The sequence below is a fragment of the Lutra lutra genome, chromosome 6 (assembly GCF_902655055.1).
Source record: "Lutra lutra chromosome 6, mLutLut1.2, whole genome shotgun sequence".
Classification (NCBI taxonomy): Eukaryota; Metazoa; Chordata; class Mammalia; order Carnivora; family Mustelidae; genus Lutra; species Lutra lutra.
This window is the reverse complement of record NC_062283.1, coordinates 14,533,491-14,551,322: the sequence shown is the minus strand read 5'-3', so window position 1 is coordinate 14,551,322 and position 17,832 is coordinate 14,533,491. Positions and strand designations below refer to the sequence as shown.

At 45.9% G+C, this 17,832-nt stretch overlaps 1 protein-coding gene across 9 annotated transcripts in view; it reads left to right on the top strand.

Moving 5' to 3' along the window:
* Window positions 1-17,832, top strand: part of PHACTR1 (phosphatase and actin regulator 1) — a 587,665-nt gene that overhangs the window by 371,400 nt on the left and 198,433 nt on the right. The window lies entirely within an intron of this gene.

Below are 17,832 nucleotides of genomic sequence, written 5' to 3'. Positions count from 1 at the left end.
ATTCCAGGCCTACACGCCAGGGCTTTCCTCTGCTCCGTCCTCTTTATCCTCAAAAACTCAAGCTGCACTCTCTCCCCCTGAGAATCATCACCTCTTCTGTTTCTTGGTCCCCTCCCCCCTTCTTCACCCCCAATTAACCATGAAGTAGGAGATGGGGCTGCTGGTTGTACCTGAACTTGAGTCCACAGATCTGAGAATTTTATTTTACTTTTCAAAAGATCAGCTTATTTGAGAGAGAGAGGAGTGGGGAGGGGCAGAGGGAGAGAGACAAGGAGACTCCCCGACGAGCAGGGAGCCCCATGTGGAGCTCAATCCCAGGACCCTGGAATCATGACCTGAGCCAAAGGCAGATACTTAACCGACTGAGCCCCCCAGACACCCCAAGATCTGGGAATTTTAGTGCTAATTGCTGTGGGGAATGAAAGTGAGTAGCAAACATGGGAAAGCTGCAGAAAGTCTTGATATCTTAAATAGTTCTCATGGACGCTGCCAGCTGATGTTTCCCGACTCTTCCTTTGCTACAAGCCCTAGTGTCCTGTTGCTATAACCTGCTAATTCTTGAGATGGGGAAAAAACCTCCAAATTCAAGAAATCTCAAAATTGTCGTCCGGGGGACTGAGTCCCTGCGCCTGACTGCATTCTGCAGCCTCGGGGTCGTTGTCCAGGTGTAATGCAACCTGCAGGCCTTCCATGTGTTTCTAGAAGCTGCGGAGACACTGACATGGGAACCAAACCTTAGACGGATGACGGCTCTGTATACCCCCCCTGGAGTGAAACTACATCATTGTCTCCGGAGAAATGTTAAATATGTCCTTTAGACAAAGTGAGGTGTAAGACACTTGAAGAATGAAAAAGGGAGTGTTCTGTGAACCCTGGAAAAAAGAACAAAGTTTCAGGGTGCCTGGCTGGCTCAGTCTGTTGAACCTTGATTTCGGCTCAGGTCATGATCTCAGGGTGGTGGGATTGAGCCCGCGTCAGTCTCCAAGTTCAGCAGGGAGTCTGAGATTCTCTCCCTCTGCCCCTCACAGGTTTGGGATTTGTTGTTGTTGTTGTTGTTGTTGTTTGTTTTTTTATATTTTTAAGGGACATTCAGCTCCTGAAGCAGAAAAGGTTGAGGATATACTATGGAATATCTTTATATCCAGATAGATGGAGGGATGTTTGAACTGAATGAAACAATTCTAGTTTTTTTTAAAAAGTCAGTGGTTTGTACTAGAGTATCCTTTATATTTAACTGGATTCAGAATATTATTCCTTATTTTTAGGGAAACTTATGGTGCCAGTTCTTAGCCCAAAGGAGAAAAAAATGGACAACGCAAGGGTGTTTGACATGATAAATTGTATATATACTCAAGTAAAACTTTGAGGCCCAAACTTTCCTATGCATTGATAAGAGGCAAATATTACATACACAAGAGGATTGATTGATTATGGGGTTGTTCATGGTTGGCCAGTTTTAGCTGGTGTGCATATATCCGTCTTCTCTCTGTGTATAATGCCCTTTCATATGTAGAATAATGTCCACAGTTTTAAATACAAAGACTGAGTCCATGCATCCATTTATAGTATGCATTTGTAACTTCTTTTTAAACACATGAAAGGACAACGCATGCTTGCCTGTTTGTATTTCCACAGTGAGTTCCACTACCGTGTGCCATCATTAGCTAGTCCTGCAGTTTTCCTGTAACTCAAGTTACGTGTCAGGGCTGTCTGGGTATAACACGTCTTCAGAGATACACCCACAAATACTGCTTTGTAAATTGCATAACAATAAGCAAACTACATGGGAAATTTACAATCTCCACGCGTCCCTCAGTTTTGGCATCAACAACTGTATGCGTTTTTCAACTCTCTCCCTATCCGTATCTCGGGCTGCTCCTACATCCTTCCTATGCCAGGCCGAAAGCCAGTGTCCTGACAAGGCCTTTAGCAGTAAGTCCCTAAGACTGAGCTCCAGATGGTGGCAATAACCCTGGAGGAGAAAACAGCCCCACGTCGCATCGTAGCCGTAGGGAAACAACAGTGATGGCTAGAGGTAAAATAACGGGTCTGCCAGGATATGATCTTTACAAGCTCTCTGGCCTGCCCTCCGGGGCCGGGCCAGGGCCTGCGAAGCAGCCAGCCTGACACGCCCAGCTTCCTGCGTGGCATCGGCAGCACACCCCCACAGCTGCTTGGGGAACAAAGACAAATGATAACATCCCCTCCAAATTAGAACAGGCAGCGCCTCCCCAAAATAGTCCCCTGCAGCCCTCTTCTCCAAATTCCTTGAAAATGAGGACTGTATTTATAGAAAAATAGAACTGGCAGGAATAAACCATGAAGATGCCACTGAGTTATGCTTTTATTTCCTCTTTGACAGAAAATCAGAAGCGGTAGGGGGTTGGCCCTGGAGATCTGCAACGTGCCAACATTCCCTTTGTGCTTCTAAGCATTTCCGCATACCTAAGGCCATGAGCAACGCGATATTTTTAAAAATTAAAAAAAAAAAAAAAGCCTACCCATGCTGAAACTGGACCCGTTCTGAGGATGTGTAACTGTGCCCAAAACCAGACCTTGATGGTGACCTTTTGGTGTGCACAGAGTAGTGGGGAGGCAGGCAATTAAAATAAGAATACAGGCAGGATCACAATCGTGACAAGGACAGTGAAAGAAAGGTACTTGGAAAAATGAGGACACTAGATGCAGTCTGAGAGATCAGAGTAACAGTTCCGAGGAAGAGAAGTTTGAACTGAAGTCTGGCGGAGGAGTAAGCATTTAGAAAATGAGCCCTCCTAGCAGTAAAGCAGCTTGTGCAAAGGCCCTGTGGTAGGAAAAAACTAGGGATGAACAGGCTGGGAAGGCAAGGAAGCTAGCAGCTAGAGAGTGGAGAGCTAGGAATATGGTATCAGCTGAGGCTGGAGAGGTCACCAAAGGCTGGACCCTCACTGGGCCTTCATTCTGCACAGCAGATTAGACAAGGGTATGAGTGATTCCAGGAAGACTGGTTAGGCCATATGCAGGTTACGGTAACTTGGACTAATATTTGCTAGTAGAAATGGATGGATTTGAGAGATGTTATAAGGAGTAAGTGACAGGACTTAATGTCCAGTTGGGTTTAAGAGGGAGAGAGATAAGTGTCATATTTGACACTCTAGGACTGGTTTACAGTATATGGTATGGCCTTTCCTGAGACAAGCATTTTGGAAGAGTGGCAGGCTTAGAGAAGTCAGGGAAGGATGGGGTTGGGGGGGTGTGAGGGGGAGGGAGAAATAATTTCCATTTCAGGTGTGGATTGGAGTTGATTTTGTGGTATCCAAAGCTGGGAGTTGAATATATGGGGTGCAAAAAAGGGGTCTGGACTGGGTGTGTCAATCTTGGGTCTTTGTTTACCCACATTAGAGTGATGACCATGTAGGAATTGGGCTAGGGAACCAGTATAGAATGGAAAGAATGGAAAGAAAAGAAGGCCAAAGACTGTCTTAGAGACAAAGGAAGACTATCATCACTAGTGACTAGATAGAGGAGGATAAACTCATAAAGGAGATCGAAAGGCAGTGGCTTTTTCTGAACGATTTATTTCATTTAGCGTTATACACTCTGGCTCCTTCCATGTTGTTGCAACATGGCAGGATCTCATTTCTTTTTGTGGCTGAGTAATATTCCATTGTATATATACACCACATTTTCTGTTTCCATTCACCTGTGGGTGGACACTTGGGCTGTTCTCAACATTTGGCTCTTGTGGATACTGCTGCAATAAACTTAGAGGTACATATATCTTTTCAACTTAGTGTTTTTGTTTTCTTTGGGTAAGTACCCAGTAGTGGAATTGCAGGATCACAGGGAAGTTCTATTTTTCATTTTTCGAGGAAGTTCCATACTGTTTTCCACGGTGGCTGCATCCATTTTCCTTCCCACCAGCAGTGCATGAGGGGTATTTTTTTCCCCCACGTCCTCACTAATATGTGTTAACTTCTTGGGTTGGTTCGTTGGTTGGTTGATTTTAACCACTCTGGCAGGTGTAAAGTGATGTCTCGTGGTTTTGACTTGCATTTCCCTGGTGATTAATGTTGAGCTTCCTGTGTCTGTTCGTCATCTGTACGTCTTCTTTGGAAAGATGTCTACTCAGGTTTTTTTAATAGGTGGTCACCAAGGGGGAAAGTGGGGGCGATGGGTGAAACAGGTGAAGGGGATTAAGAGAACACTCACCATGATGATCGCTGAGAAATGTGTAGAATTGTTGAATCCTTACATGCTACACCTACAAATAATATAACACTGTATTATTAATTATATTTCATTTAAAAAAAAAAAGAAGAGGAAGAAAAGCAGTGGCCAGAGAGGTAGGAGGAACATGGGAAGAATGTCGTGTGATAGGAGCAAGGAAGGGAAAATGTTTCAGGAAGGGTATGGCGAACCACATTCAGTATGGAGAAGCCAAGTGCAATACAGAGAAACGATCCTTGGAGCTCACTGATGACTTAGCAGAAGCTGATGGTGGATTATTTGGGGATCGGTGCCAGATTAGCGTGGAGTGAGGAATTAGTAGGAAATGGGGGGACATGGGAATAAGGTTTTGGAGGAGTCTGGGTGGGAAGTGGCGGAAAGATGCAGGACGGGATGGACGCTGGAGGAGGTAGGCACGTCTCCAAGGACGTGTGCGTGTGCTTTGATCACAGGGGGCTTCTGACTTGTCATTGTCATTGTACGATGGAAGCGACAGAAGTTGTGACGGGCCAGGGTGAGGGATCCAGTAGCGAGGGAGAGTGGGAAGATCTATGAGAGAAGAGAGGGGGTAAGGTGCTGAGAAGCTAGGGGTGGGTGCGAGGTAAGACACAGATAGTAGGGCTCATATCAGAGAGGGAATGAAAGAGCCGGACAGCGGAGGACCTGGCTGCGGGGAGAGGGAGAATGGGGTATGACTCCATCTGACAGCTGAGCTTTTCGATGTCAGCTCATCACTTGGTGGGGGGAGGCCAGGAGTGGGACCTGCAGAGCGAACCCAGTTTCAGATTGATGATTACGACATCACAGGGCACCTGCGACTTTCTCCAGTGGCCTCGGTCATCCCAGTATAACTCTGGATAAAGCAGACAGTTGGGTCCTATTGGCGGTGGGATTTGGCCAGGTGGATTAAAAAGTCGGGGAGGGGGGCAGGGGAGCAGAGAAGGTTAGCGCATTTGTATCCATTTCTTGGGGCTGGTGTAACAAATCCCCACAAATTTAGTGGCTTAGAACAATGGGAATTTATTCTCTCATGGTTCTGAAGGCCCAAAGCCCAGAATCAAGGTGTTGGCAGGGTTGGCTCCTCCTGGACCCTGAAGGGAAGTGTGTTTTCGGATGTCTCTCCTGATTCCTGGTGGCTGCTGGGCTATCCTTAGCATTCTTTGGCTTGTGGCTACAATGCTCCAATCTCGGCCTCTGTCTGCACATGGCTTTTCCCTTGTGTCTCTCTGTGTTGCCAGTCTCCCTCTCCTTTCTCCCGTAAGGACAGTGCTCACTGGATGCAGGGTCTGCCCCTATATCCAGGATCATCTCGTTCAGAGATCTTTCACTGAGTACATCTGCAAACACCTGATTTCCAAGTAAGGTCACACAGGTACGCTCTTAGGGCTTGAACTTATCCCTTTGTGGGGATACAGTTTAATCCACTACAATACTGACTTTAAATTGGATTTTAGAAAGGAAAGGTCCAGTGAATTGAGCACAATTAGAAAAGTCGATAGACTTGAGGTTCCAAAGGAGTCCAAGACTTTTAGAACCATCGGCGGGTCTGGTAGCCAGAAGCAAGCTAGGGGGGCAGGGGGTACCTAGGAACACAGCCACGTGTCACATTAGTGATTTTCAAAGCAGAGACAAAACACAGACTACAACCATGGCAGTGGGTGGCTGAGGTAGAGAGAGAAGTTAGGAAATTACTAAAAACGTGGTAAGCGATCCCATCCACGAACAGAGAGACACACGTGCCTTATTTGCCAAACTGTGCGCCAATTTCATTTGCTATCTTCCATCAAGAAACAAAAGGAACTCTTTGGTTTTATCATTTAACTCATTCCCGAATTAACATTTTCTTGGAAAGCTTCTCTTTTTCCCTTTTCCAAATGGAGAGGTTTCCGTCCATCATGTCTTTAAAGTACCACTCCCCGTGTGATTCATAGAAAGTCACAGGTCACCTTTTGAACATTCACTCCAGCTGTTAGCACACCCCGCTAATATCCTGGTGGGATAAGGGGACAGCTTTGAAATAGGACTCACTGATGACCTGTTCCCCTGGGACACGCCAGGGGACTCCTGAACCATGGCATTGGTTAGTGTCGGCAGATCTGTGTCAGCCCCACCTAACGGCCAGCAATCAAGAAAGGCCAGGCCTGAATACACTGAGGGGCTCCCCTCGTGTTCATGACAGGGTCCAGGAATAGCCTGCGTGCTTTTGCCCAGCGTTGTCTGTACAACATGATACCAGTGTCATGGCATGTGTAGGCAGAACACGTACAGATGCTCTCATGAGCATGAAGCTCCACGCATGGAGCCCCGCTGCCCTTCTGCTCACCCCAGATCTCCCAGTGGAGATCTCCCCATGGGACAAGAGCCAACCCTGTGAGCTAACCACTATATCTAGTTGCTGGCTGCCCCTCTCCCTCAGGCCCAGACTCTGCTTCCTTTATTTCCTGCATTGATGTACCCAGACTCACTAATGACTTGAGCAACCACTCCTTTCTAGGAATGCCTTCCGGGGAAGCCCATGTCTCTGGAATTGTGGCTTTCCAAATAATTGTTGCATCTTGGTTAAGGAAAACTGTCTGTATTGGATTCTGCCTTTGGACGTGGTGTGATGGGCTTCAGAGCCCTTCAGAAAGAACCCGTGGCTGATACCCAGGGTGGGTGGCTGACATGTGAACCCCACATTGCCAGTTCCTTGCTACTAGCATGTCCTGTGATGAGGGGTGGGTGTATGCACTTCTTGGAGAGAGTAAGAGAAACCCTGAGGTTTTCAGGGAAGCTCATATTGTCATCCTTTTGGATTGAAGGATTGAAGATCACTGTTGATAAATGGAATCATTGCCTCTCTATCCAGCACAAGACCAGCTCTGCCCAGGGTAAAGGCCCTGTGGATCATCACTGGCACAGCTCTGGAGCCAAAGTTTGTGTTTTTCCCACTCAGGCAGAGCGGTGAAATTGATTCATTGCAAACACTGGTGCTCGTGAACAGGCACGCGTGCACCTGAGAGGGCTGGTGTGTGCCTTTGCGCCCTAACTCTAGTGTTGCCTTGGAGTCCCCTTTTCAAACTAACAAAGTAATGTTATCTCCTTGGGCAGAACTTAGGTTTTCAAACTTCTGTAAGCCACGGAATGTTCAGTAAGGACATCAGCTTGGAATGTCATGTTCATTCATGTGCCAGGCACCGCCATTATCCCCAAAACTATAATGAGAACATCCATGGCTCCTGCCTCCCAGGGGTTATGGTCTTGAGAGCAAGATAGATAAAAATGCCAGCAATTACAGTGAAGTATCCGTGATATTAGAGGAGACACCCAGGGGCTCCAAGAACTCAAATTAGACAAACCCAGCTGAGTTTACAGGTGAGCAGGAAAGACTCCCTAGAGAAGTGGATGTTTAACCAAGGTGTTAGGCAATGAACATGAGGGAGTCCTCTCTCCTGGTGGGAAGAACAGAGCCTAGAAGAGTCTGGAGAAGAGAGAAGGAGAGCTTGCCAATCCACAGCTTAAAAGGGAGGCTGTGGTCTGAGGGAGGATTGTTGGGGAAGAAACAGAGTAGTAAGAGTTGAAGAAGAAAAGGTAGGCAGGGATCTGCTCATGATGAATGGCCTTACGAGGTCTGTTAGGGAGCCTGGACTTTATCCCAGTGCAGCATCCTATGGAAGCTGTCAGAAGATACTCCTTTAAGAAGATCATTCTTCTAGCACAGGAAAAGTTTGGAGTGTGACCAAACTTCATTTTCAAGTTTATAATCTAACCACGTGGTTAGGTTATAGGATGAGAGAAAACTGGGATACGTTACGGGGACATCTTCTTGTGATCATGGAATCCAATGGAATATTTAGTATTCCTGTTGATTTCATTCACAAGGAAACTGTTGGTGGAAGGTAGTGGGTGGTTGACGACAATGCAGGGACAGATGATGATAGCACAGACTAAAATAGTGACATCAGGCCATGAAGACTAAGAAATCTTTAGGAGACAGAATGAGCATAACTTGAATACAGATTGGTTGTGGAGGGTGAGAGAAAGGTAAAGAACCACTGAACAGGTAGGTGGGTGGAGGTACCACTCACCCCATCAGGGACACTGAAGACAAGTGGGTTGGTGGAGGAAATGATTCATTTGGGGGTATACTGGCTTTTCTGTGCTTCTGAGATGCCCCAGATTGAAGGATATTGGTTGTAGAGAACTGGGATCAGGAGAGGTCTGGCTGAAAATGCAGATCTGGAAGTCATGAGTGCCTGTGGGTTCATTTGAAGCCATGGGATGGAAACTCCAAGGAGAAAATATGAAGTGGGAAGCAAACTATGGCTTCAGGAGCAGCACTTGAGGACCACAGATCTCTAAGCTATGTGCCCAGGCAGTGGGGCCTTTGGGGAGACCAATTAGACATACTAGAGAGCTAGGAAAGGGATGGGTGTTATCACCTGTGCAGAACAGGAGAAAGTTCAGGAAAGGAGAGGGGTCCACTCTAGTGGGTCCTGACATGATGGTAAGGACTTGAGACATAGCCTGTGTGTTTAGTGACCACTCATCGTTCGTGTCCTTAGGAGAACAGTTTTGGGGAAGCTTTCTGTCTGGGAATTAGGAAGCATATGGTTGAGGTATGAAGGAGAAAAGAAGAAGTAGACTTCTTTTAAGAGGCTCAGCAAGGAGGGAGAAAGAGAGATAGTAGTGCCCAAAATGGGGAATGAGCTTGACGGGAGGTGTTTTTTAAGATTGACTGGATTGTGTCAAGATGCAAAGTTTGCCTTAAGGTGGCTTTGGCATTCCAAGGGAAATAGAAACAACAGCAGAGTGACTGTGAAGCCAAATGAATATATTTCCACACATTTTTCAGTGATGACATTTCTTGCGACTAGGAAAAACAAACATGCAAATAATTGAGCACTATTTAGCATGCATCTGATTTTAATAAGGAGTCATCAAATCAAGCTGTCTAGCCTTCAGCATCTGGCTAGATCACACATTCTCTTTGGATAACTGGATCCTTCCATTTCTTTTAAGAAAGAAGCCAAGCACGGACATGCAAAGAATATTCTTATTTGCATCTCCATCATGACCCTGGAAGGGAACACCTGAGGGTTGGAAGGCAAAGTAGACTTAATCGCCCAGTTTAAAAAAAAAAAAATGTCTGGTATAGCCTAAAGACTCTGGAAATCAGTACCTCCAGGGAGCTGGGATGGTGAATATGTCATTGTTTCCTCTCAGAGTGACCTTCCTCCATCACTCTTCTGTGCCAAGGCTATAACATCCTTAACAACAGAGACACTGCCTTTTCCCCCTTGTTTCCTGGGATTGAGCAAACACCTGACATAGTGGGCGCCTAGTAAGTTCATAGGGAACTGAAAGAGAGACCAGCCAACTGTATGAGCTCCTCTGTTTCCCAAGATCTGAAAGCGGAGAAGTGAGGGCATTTACTGAAGCACAGAACACAAGGTCCCCACCTTCAAGAGACTTGCCATCTTTCATGATTGTTTTTCAGTTTGTCGGAATTGTACACAGGTCTGGTTCTGTGACATTGTGTGTTCAACTTCAGGTTATTGGGGCAGCACTGTCTTTGGGGGTTATGTCTTGCTCTGTAACAAAACACTGCCCAAGGTTGTAGTAGTGTAAGGCAACAATTTGATGGTCTTCTGTGACCTGATGATTGCCTGAGCTCAGCTGGGTGGTTCTTCAGCCATTCTCTCTCGGGATCTCCTATGTCTGCAGACAGCTGGGGTTGGGGTCACCAGGAGGATCCGTGTGGTGCAGGGCAAGCTGAACCCCTCCTTTCTTCCATGTATTCTCAGTGCCATTCCATGTGGCCTCTCCAGCAGGATAGCTCGGTACCTCTAAGAGTGCAATGGTACAAGATGCCAGGTCTTTTAAGACTCAGTCCAGAATTGGCTCAGTATGTCATTCATGGTTTTCTCTTGGTTAAAAGAAGTCACGGGACCAGCCCAGACTTGTTTTGGGGACAGACTAAACAAGGGTGTGTGTGCTAGGAGCATGGTTCATTGGGTACCATCTGTGGAAGCCGACTACACCATTGTTCAGGGTGTAACAAGGCTACAGGTGCAGCTTGTTCTCTGCTTTTCAGGTTGAATGTCCCTCACCAATTCTATGTCAAGAACAATGATAACAGTCATTCTTATGTCTTCTGTGCATGCGAAATACACTTGACCCTTTCCATGCCTTAGGAACCCTCACTGCACAGCAGACCTCCATGCTATTGTTAACTTAATTTGGCAGGTGAAGAACCCAAGGTCTGGAGGGGCTAGATAATTTCTAGTTAGAAATGGCAGACCTGAAATTCGAACGTCACCTGTAGTCCTGTCACTTGTATTGTGTTTCTGGTCCATTAGTATGGAGCCTCGTGATTCAGATGTTTTCACACCTGTAGTTCGTCTGCACTTCACAATGATGTCCTAGAACAGTTTCCTTTGCTGACACATCCCTGTAAAGCCAACTTGTGAAGGAAGAGAAGGTCATTGATGAACACTGACCCTGGAAGTCACAGTGTGAGTCCTTCTCGAACGCCCTTCAAGGCAGCGGCTAATAGCTTGCTCATCTCTGTGTGTGTCTCATACTGTCTAGTTCAATGCCGTGTCCACAGCACATGCTTTCTATGTGTTGAATGGCCAAGAAACAGTAAACTGATACAGGCTCCGGACATATACCATTCGAAACCACTGCATTTGTCTATTCAGCAGAACATGCTGTGTTCTGTGTGCTGTGTGGCGTCTTATGTGTGTAAGTTAGGCGAGCAGACAGTGATCACACAGGCCTCCGGAGTGGTTGCTGGATTTGCAGCTAGACGTTTGCAGCACAGTTCTGAAAGGACATCAGCCTTATAGCGTTGATCATGAGAAGTGTGCTTGGCCCACCGACTTCGACGACAGGCAGGAGTTTGGTGTGGCAGGCGGTAGGGGACTGTGGTTGGGACACAGACCGAGCAGCCCACCTGCCACGTGACCTTGGGCAAGTTGTTTGTACTGTGTGTGCTCGGTCCCTTTGCCTAAAATAGGAATGAAACGGGCACCTCATAAAGTTGTGAGGATTGAAGAAGAATTTAGGGATGCTTGGGTGGCTCAGTTGATTAAGCATCTGCCTTGGGCTCAGGTCATGATCTCAGGGTCCTGGGATCGAGCCCCGAATTGGGCTCCATGCTCAGCAGGGAGCCTGCTGCTCCCTATGCTTGCTCTCTCTCTCTCTCTCTCTCCCTCTGACAAATAAAATCTTAAAAAAAAAAAAAAAAGAATTTTAGCAAGCTCTTAGAACAGTACCTCATGCATAATACATCATATATAAGCTTTATCGTGACTCTTTTTTATAGAAATGCATTAAAAAATAAGCATCGAGGGGTGCTGGGTGGCTCAGTTGGTTAAGCAACTGCCTTTGGCTCTGGTCATGATCCCAGGGTTCTGGGATTGAGCCCCGCATCAGGCTCCTTGCTCAGTGGAGAGCCTGCTTCTCCCTTTCCCCCTGCCTGCCTCTCCCCCGCTTGTGCTCTCTCTGTCAAATAAACTCTTTTAAAAAAAAAAGCCATCATAGATTAAGGAAAGACTTATTTCATAGTCTTTGGGCATGATGTATGTATAAAGTGACAGTTCTGATGAGCTTCTCTTAGATTTAGGTCCTGGGTGTAGGAGCCTGCTTTCAGACACACTGCATAATTGCACAGAGCTGGAGCTTATCCCACATTTTCCTAGGTACCAATGAGTATTTCCTCCTCTCTATGAATTTACAAAGAAGTGAACAAACACAATGGCTTCTGAGGAAATGCGCCATCCTGTTTCTCCTTTGGCTACCTCATCGGCAAAAAAAAAAGCGAGTGATTTATAAAAAGGTGATCTTGGGCGGGGTGGAACAATGTGGGTGTAGTCTCCTTTGGAAAATCAGAGCTCTGTGGCCAGTCGGAATGGTCAAAAAATAGAGAAAGGGCTAAACAAGATGACCATATACTTTATTTTCCAACCTGGCCATTTCTGACCACACTGTGGGAGGCCATCCCTTCCTAGAACAGGACAGGAAGCCTGAAACAGGCCTGTGCTGGGCAAAGAGCGGGCACGGTCACCCTGTACCACTCCATATAAGGCCATACCAGGCCAGAAGCCACAGACTGTGAGGCCAGTTAACTCGCAAGAGAAAGCAGAAGGGATCATTTGGAACCGAGACTCCTAAGAACACAAAAAGACACTCAAGTGCCTGCCATTTCAGCCAAATGAGCTCGTGGTGATTGGTTCCCGTAGCATCCTTGACGAATTGAATGTCTCGGTTCCCAGCCCTCAGTCTCTGTGTCTGTCTTCCCTCCCGCTGATCAGAAATTGATAAGAAATTCACTTCCTTCCACTAGGAATTCATTCTATCGTCTTCAACACGTCTCTCACTCTCTGAGGTTCTGGCCCATGCTTGTCACCTGCCTGCAGGCCGGCAGACCCCATGTGTGTTGTTCCCCCTGGCCTTGGACGGCCCTCCTATGCAACACCGTCTTCTTTCTTTCCTCCTCTTCCTTAACTCTACTCCTCCTGTCATTCTTTCCTCCCTTTTCTTCTGAGAGCCCCTGTTTAATCCTCTCTGAAGCTCCGAAGTCTCCTGAGTTCATTAAGTTCCCAGACGTTTGCTGGCGGAACTCCATGGACCATAAACAGAATTCCATTGAATTCAGAAATTCAGTTCTGTAAAGATCTCTACCCCGAGGCCAGTGCTCTGCAGGACCTTCCCACCAGCCCCCAAATATGTACGCGCACACCAAATGCCTCCTTTCCGCCCTCACAGGCTTCTCTTCCCAAAGCACCCTGACGCTATGAAATGAATCCTCATTCACTCTGGGAACACCTCAGAATCACACCTCCGTTTTAGGTCCTTAACCAGTTCTGATTATAGACATGCCCTTTCTGTTCTCCACGACCATTTTAATACAGAAGTTCACCTGAGTCACCTGGGTTTCCCAAAAAATCTTGGGCCTTCTCCCTTTGCTTCGCTGTAAGCATCATCCTAACATGCTGGCGTGACTAATAACAATGGTAATCGCTGCGGGTCATGAATGGCCCATCGGTGGGCACTGAGTGATAAATACTGAAACAGGTACAATGTAGCTCTTACTGCCACTCCAGTCTTTTTTTTTTTTTTTAATTTTTTTTTTAAGATTCATTTATTTACTGGACAGACAGATCACAAATTGGCAGAGAGGCAGGCGGGGGGCGGGGGGGGGGGGGAAGCAGGCTCCCCGCTGAGCAGAGAGCCCCATGCGGGGCTCCATCCCAGGACCCTGAGATCACGACCTGAGCCGAAGGCAGAGGCTTTAACCCGCTGAGCCACCCAGGCGCCCCTGCCTCTCCAGTCTTATGAGTCCATCACTGCTAACATCTGTTTCATAGATGAGGATAATGAGACTTAGGAAGGGTGAATAACTAGCCGAGGATCACTCGGCTGCTTAATGGTAAAACCCTAGAGGACTCGAATGCAAGCCTCTGTCTTACTTCAAAGTCTCCTGGGCTTTGCTTGGAAATGTCACTGTTCCACGTGACTTGAAAGCCTAAAGAGTGAAAAGGTTAAGACGTATGTATATCTAGGTTAGGCAGCTGTTAAACACACTTGAATCCAGTGTGATTCTCCATAAGAAACAAAATAATTCTGGAAATAAGACTGGATGATCTCAGCGACTAACGTTGGCATTCCCGAAACAAATGAAAATACCTACATAATGTATGTTAACTTGTCTCTTTAAAAAATGAGTTCTTATGCTCGGTTGATTTCCTTGTTAAGTTGTAGAAGTTACAGGGAAGATGTGAGGCAATTAAAATTTGGGACTTGACAAAAGAAATCATCAAGTAACCTTAATAGGAGAAACAGACTGTGAGCCAACACATGAATCAAATGGTTTTTTGAAGGTCAGTTTTAAACGCCTCCTCTTTGTTAGCCCAAGAGAGAGTGGGATCAGGGGCATTGTGTGAATATGAAATGTGTGAGATATTAATGAAATCACACGGATGAAAGAAAGTGTTGTGTACCATGCACCTGCCCAGAGGGGCAGTTTGACCTAGAGGAGGAGGAGGGGGGGGGAGGTGCTGACCCCAAAATGCCTGGGGGGACCTTCCCTCTAATCACAGTAAGTTCTAATGAAGCGGCATTGTGAGGGGTCTTTGTGGGGAAGTCAGGGAGCAGGGCTTCTGATGGTCAGACTCAGATACAATTTTGGCATAGAAGACTGTTGTAATGTTTGTCTATTTTTGTCCTCAAGCGAGTGTGAGTTTCTGAAGAGGATAAATGTCTCCTCTGTGGCATAGCAACATTTCTGTGTCCACGGAAAAGCTGCCCCATTCCACATCGCTGGGCTTGAACTTCCCCAGCTTCTGGGGAGCCGTGAGATGCTCAGATTGTGGGAAGCTGCTTGCTACCGCTGCAAAGCGTTGTCAGGGAAGCCCCTGGAAAGGGCTGTTAAACGCTTCTCAGCACACAGGAATGGGTCGTTTAAGGCAATGGTTAGAGCACCATGCTAATTACATTTCCAGGCGCATTTCTGTGAAGATTGTATGAAGCAGCTGGGAACTGTAATATTCTACAACCTCATTTTACAATACTCTGTCCCTGTGGAGAAGAAAAAAAAAGTTATACCATTTATCCACCATAGCACAAAACTCTATGTCATGCATGGACAACTGGAAAGATTCACTACCAGAAGATCTGCCATTACCATGAGGAGTAATTCTCACGTGCCTCGTGATTGACCGAAAGAGCATTCGATAGGTCTGGGTCAGGTAGATGTTTACCGAGAGTCTGGTGATCGCGTGCCTTCCCACACAGCCAGAGTCACATTGGTTTGTAGTGGAAAGGCTAGTGGACTCTTGGGTGTTAAATTCCAATCCTAGGGGGGGCACCTGAGTGGCTCAGTAGGTTAGGCAGCTGCCTTTAGCTCAGGTCATGACCTCAGGATCCTGGGATCGAGCCCCGCATTGGGCTCTCTGCTCAGCGGGGAGCCTGCTTCTCCCTCTTCCTCTGCCAGCGGCTCCCCGTGCTTGTGCTCTCTGTCAGATAAATAAATAAAATCTTAATAAAAATAAACAAATTCTAATCATATATCATGAAGTCTCTCTAAACAGGAAATTCACCCTTCATCCTGACACCCTCACAAATGACGATCATTTATGCCTATTCCCTTGCATCCTTTCGTAATCATTTTACGTAGATGAAAGCAAAACATGCATGCGTTTATCTCCCTCTTAATTTTTTAACGCAGCGGTACGTTGTAGTAGAATGCTTGGCTCCTAGTCAGCCGAGTCCCCTGCCTGTAACACATTCCAGGGGGTGCGTGCAGTTATAAATAACCTGCCGCTAGCATCTGTGTACAGAGCATTTCCTTCTTACGCATTTTTTTCTTTAGGCTAGAGACTGATTCAGAGGCACACCGGGGGTGAATATCTTTGTTTAGCCCTTGCTTTCCAGAAGGGTTGTGATGTGATGCGGGGAGTAAGGACTTCATGCTCCTGGGATTGCACAGAGAAACATGTGGGGTTAAGTTATAAATGCGGTCAGCGAGAAATCAAGCAGGGAAGAGGGGGACTCTTTCTAGGATATGCCAACATTGGACTGTCTAGGTTGGCCTCAGCGAAGTCATGACCATTGGCCCCTATTTGGACAGATTTCTCCTGTTGTGGCTTATTTTAAACTCCCAGTGTGAATGTTGCAACCCATGTGTAGTCTAATGTTTTCCCCGTCAAAATACCTGTACTGGAGGGAGAACTTTAGTAAGAGCCAGCTAGAAGAGAACTGGATGTCATACCAGTATAAACCAGCAGAAACCACAAAAGACATTATTTACAGATGGTCCCTGATCATAGGATTGACAAGAACAAAATTAAATACTTGAGGAAATAGTTGAATGTTTCATGATAGCTCTTTAGTTAAGGAGAATTATATGAAAATTGGAATTTCTTCAATTAGTAAAATCTTTTTAAAGGTTTTTATTTGAGAGAGAGATAGCAAGAGAGAACATGAGCAGGGAGGAGAGGGAGAAGCAGGCTCCCCACTGAGCAAGGAGCCTAATGTGGGACTTGATCCTAGGACTCTGGAATCATGACCTGAGCTGAAGGCAGATGCTCAATGGGCAGAGCCACCATGTGCCCCTTGTCAGTGAATATTACATGAAAATTGAAATTTCTTCAATTAGTCATCGAATCTTTATTGAAGAAGACTGAGGGCTGGAAGCCACAAGCAGCAGCCGCCACAGTCAGGGCATAGACCATTAATGTTGAGGCAAAGGTAGCAACCATATGAGGGGAGGTTTAAAAGGGACTAGGTCATAGCCCCTTTTTGTCATATCAGGACTGCCAGACTGTATCCTACAGACAGTGGGTCACCCATAAAAATTTTAAGCAGGAAAGTAGCAGAGATCCTATTTTGAATTCAAAATAAATTGGGTAAAGGACATGAACTAGCAAATTGAAGAACACACATGTCCCATAAATATAAAAAAAATCTCACCCTCACTCATAATTAAACACAAATTGAAACTAGTAAGATACTGTTTTTCATGTTCAACTTTGGCAAAAGTAAAAGAAATTGATCACTATACTGTGTCAGCTAGTAAGTAGAGGAGGAAACAGCTGCTTTCACACGATGTTGGTGGAAGGGTGAATGAATGCAAGCTGTTTTAGAGGAGAATTTTGGCAAGAGTAACCAAAAAAATTTTAAGATTTAATGTGTTTTTTTTTTTAAAAGCTGGCCTTTTTTTTTAAAAGATATTTATTTATTTATTTATTTATTTATTTATTTATTTTTAAAGATTTTTATTTATTTGACAGAGATCACAAGTAGGCAGAGAGGCAGGTAGGGGGGAAGCAGGCTCCTTGCTGAGCAGAGAGCCCAATGCGGGGCTCGATCCCAGGACCCTGGGGTCATGACCTGAGCTGAAGGCAGAGGCTTTAACCCACTCAGCCACCCAGGCGCCCCAAAGATTCTTATTTTTAAGTAATCTATAAACTCAACATGGGGCTTCAACTCACAACCCTGAAATCAAGAATCACACGTTCCACTGACTGAACAAGCTAGGCACCCCAGGAGTAACCAAGAAGGTTTTTTTAATGATTTTATTTATTTTAGAGCACACACATGCATGGGCAGTGGGGGAGGGGCAGAGGGAGAGAGAGAATCTCCAGCCAACTCTGCCCTGAACAGGGAGCCCAGCACAGGGACCCGATCCTACGACCCTGAGATCAGGACCTGAGCTGAAATCAAGACTCAGAGGCTTAGTTGACTGAGCCATCTACCAAAATTTTAAAAGCCCTTACCCTTGACCTTGCAATTCATCAACGTAGCAATGGACAGGAAGGCAAGGAAAGATTCTAGAACAGGAAAAGATGCTGCAGAGTTACAGACCTGAGGAAGGGCATGCCTGGAAGTTGCAAATTTCCAGTAATTTAACCTACATGTATGTGTGCAGAATTATAGTAAGATAGATGTGCAAGATTGCTTTTTACAGCTTGTTTATAAAATTAGAAAACTGGAAACAAGACAGATGACATCAGTTGGGACTGGTTACATAAATCATGGTCTTTCTACACAATGGAGTACCAACAGAGCCACAAAAACGCAAGGTAGATTTATATCTCCAGATATTGAGAGAACTTTAAGATGTATGGCTTTATG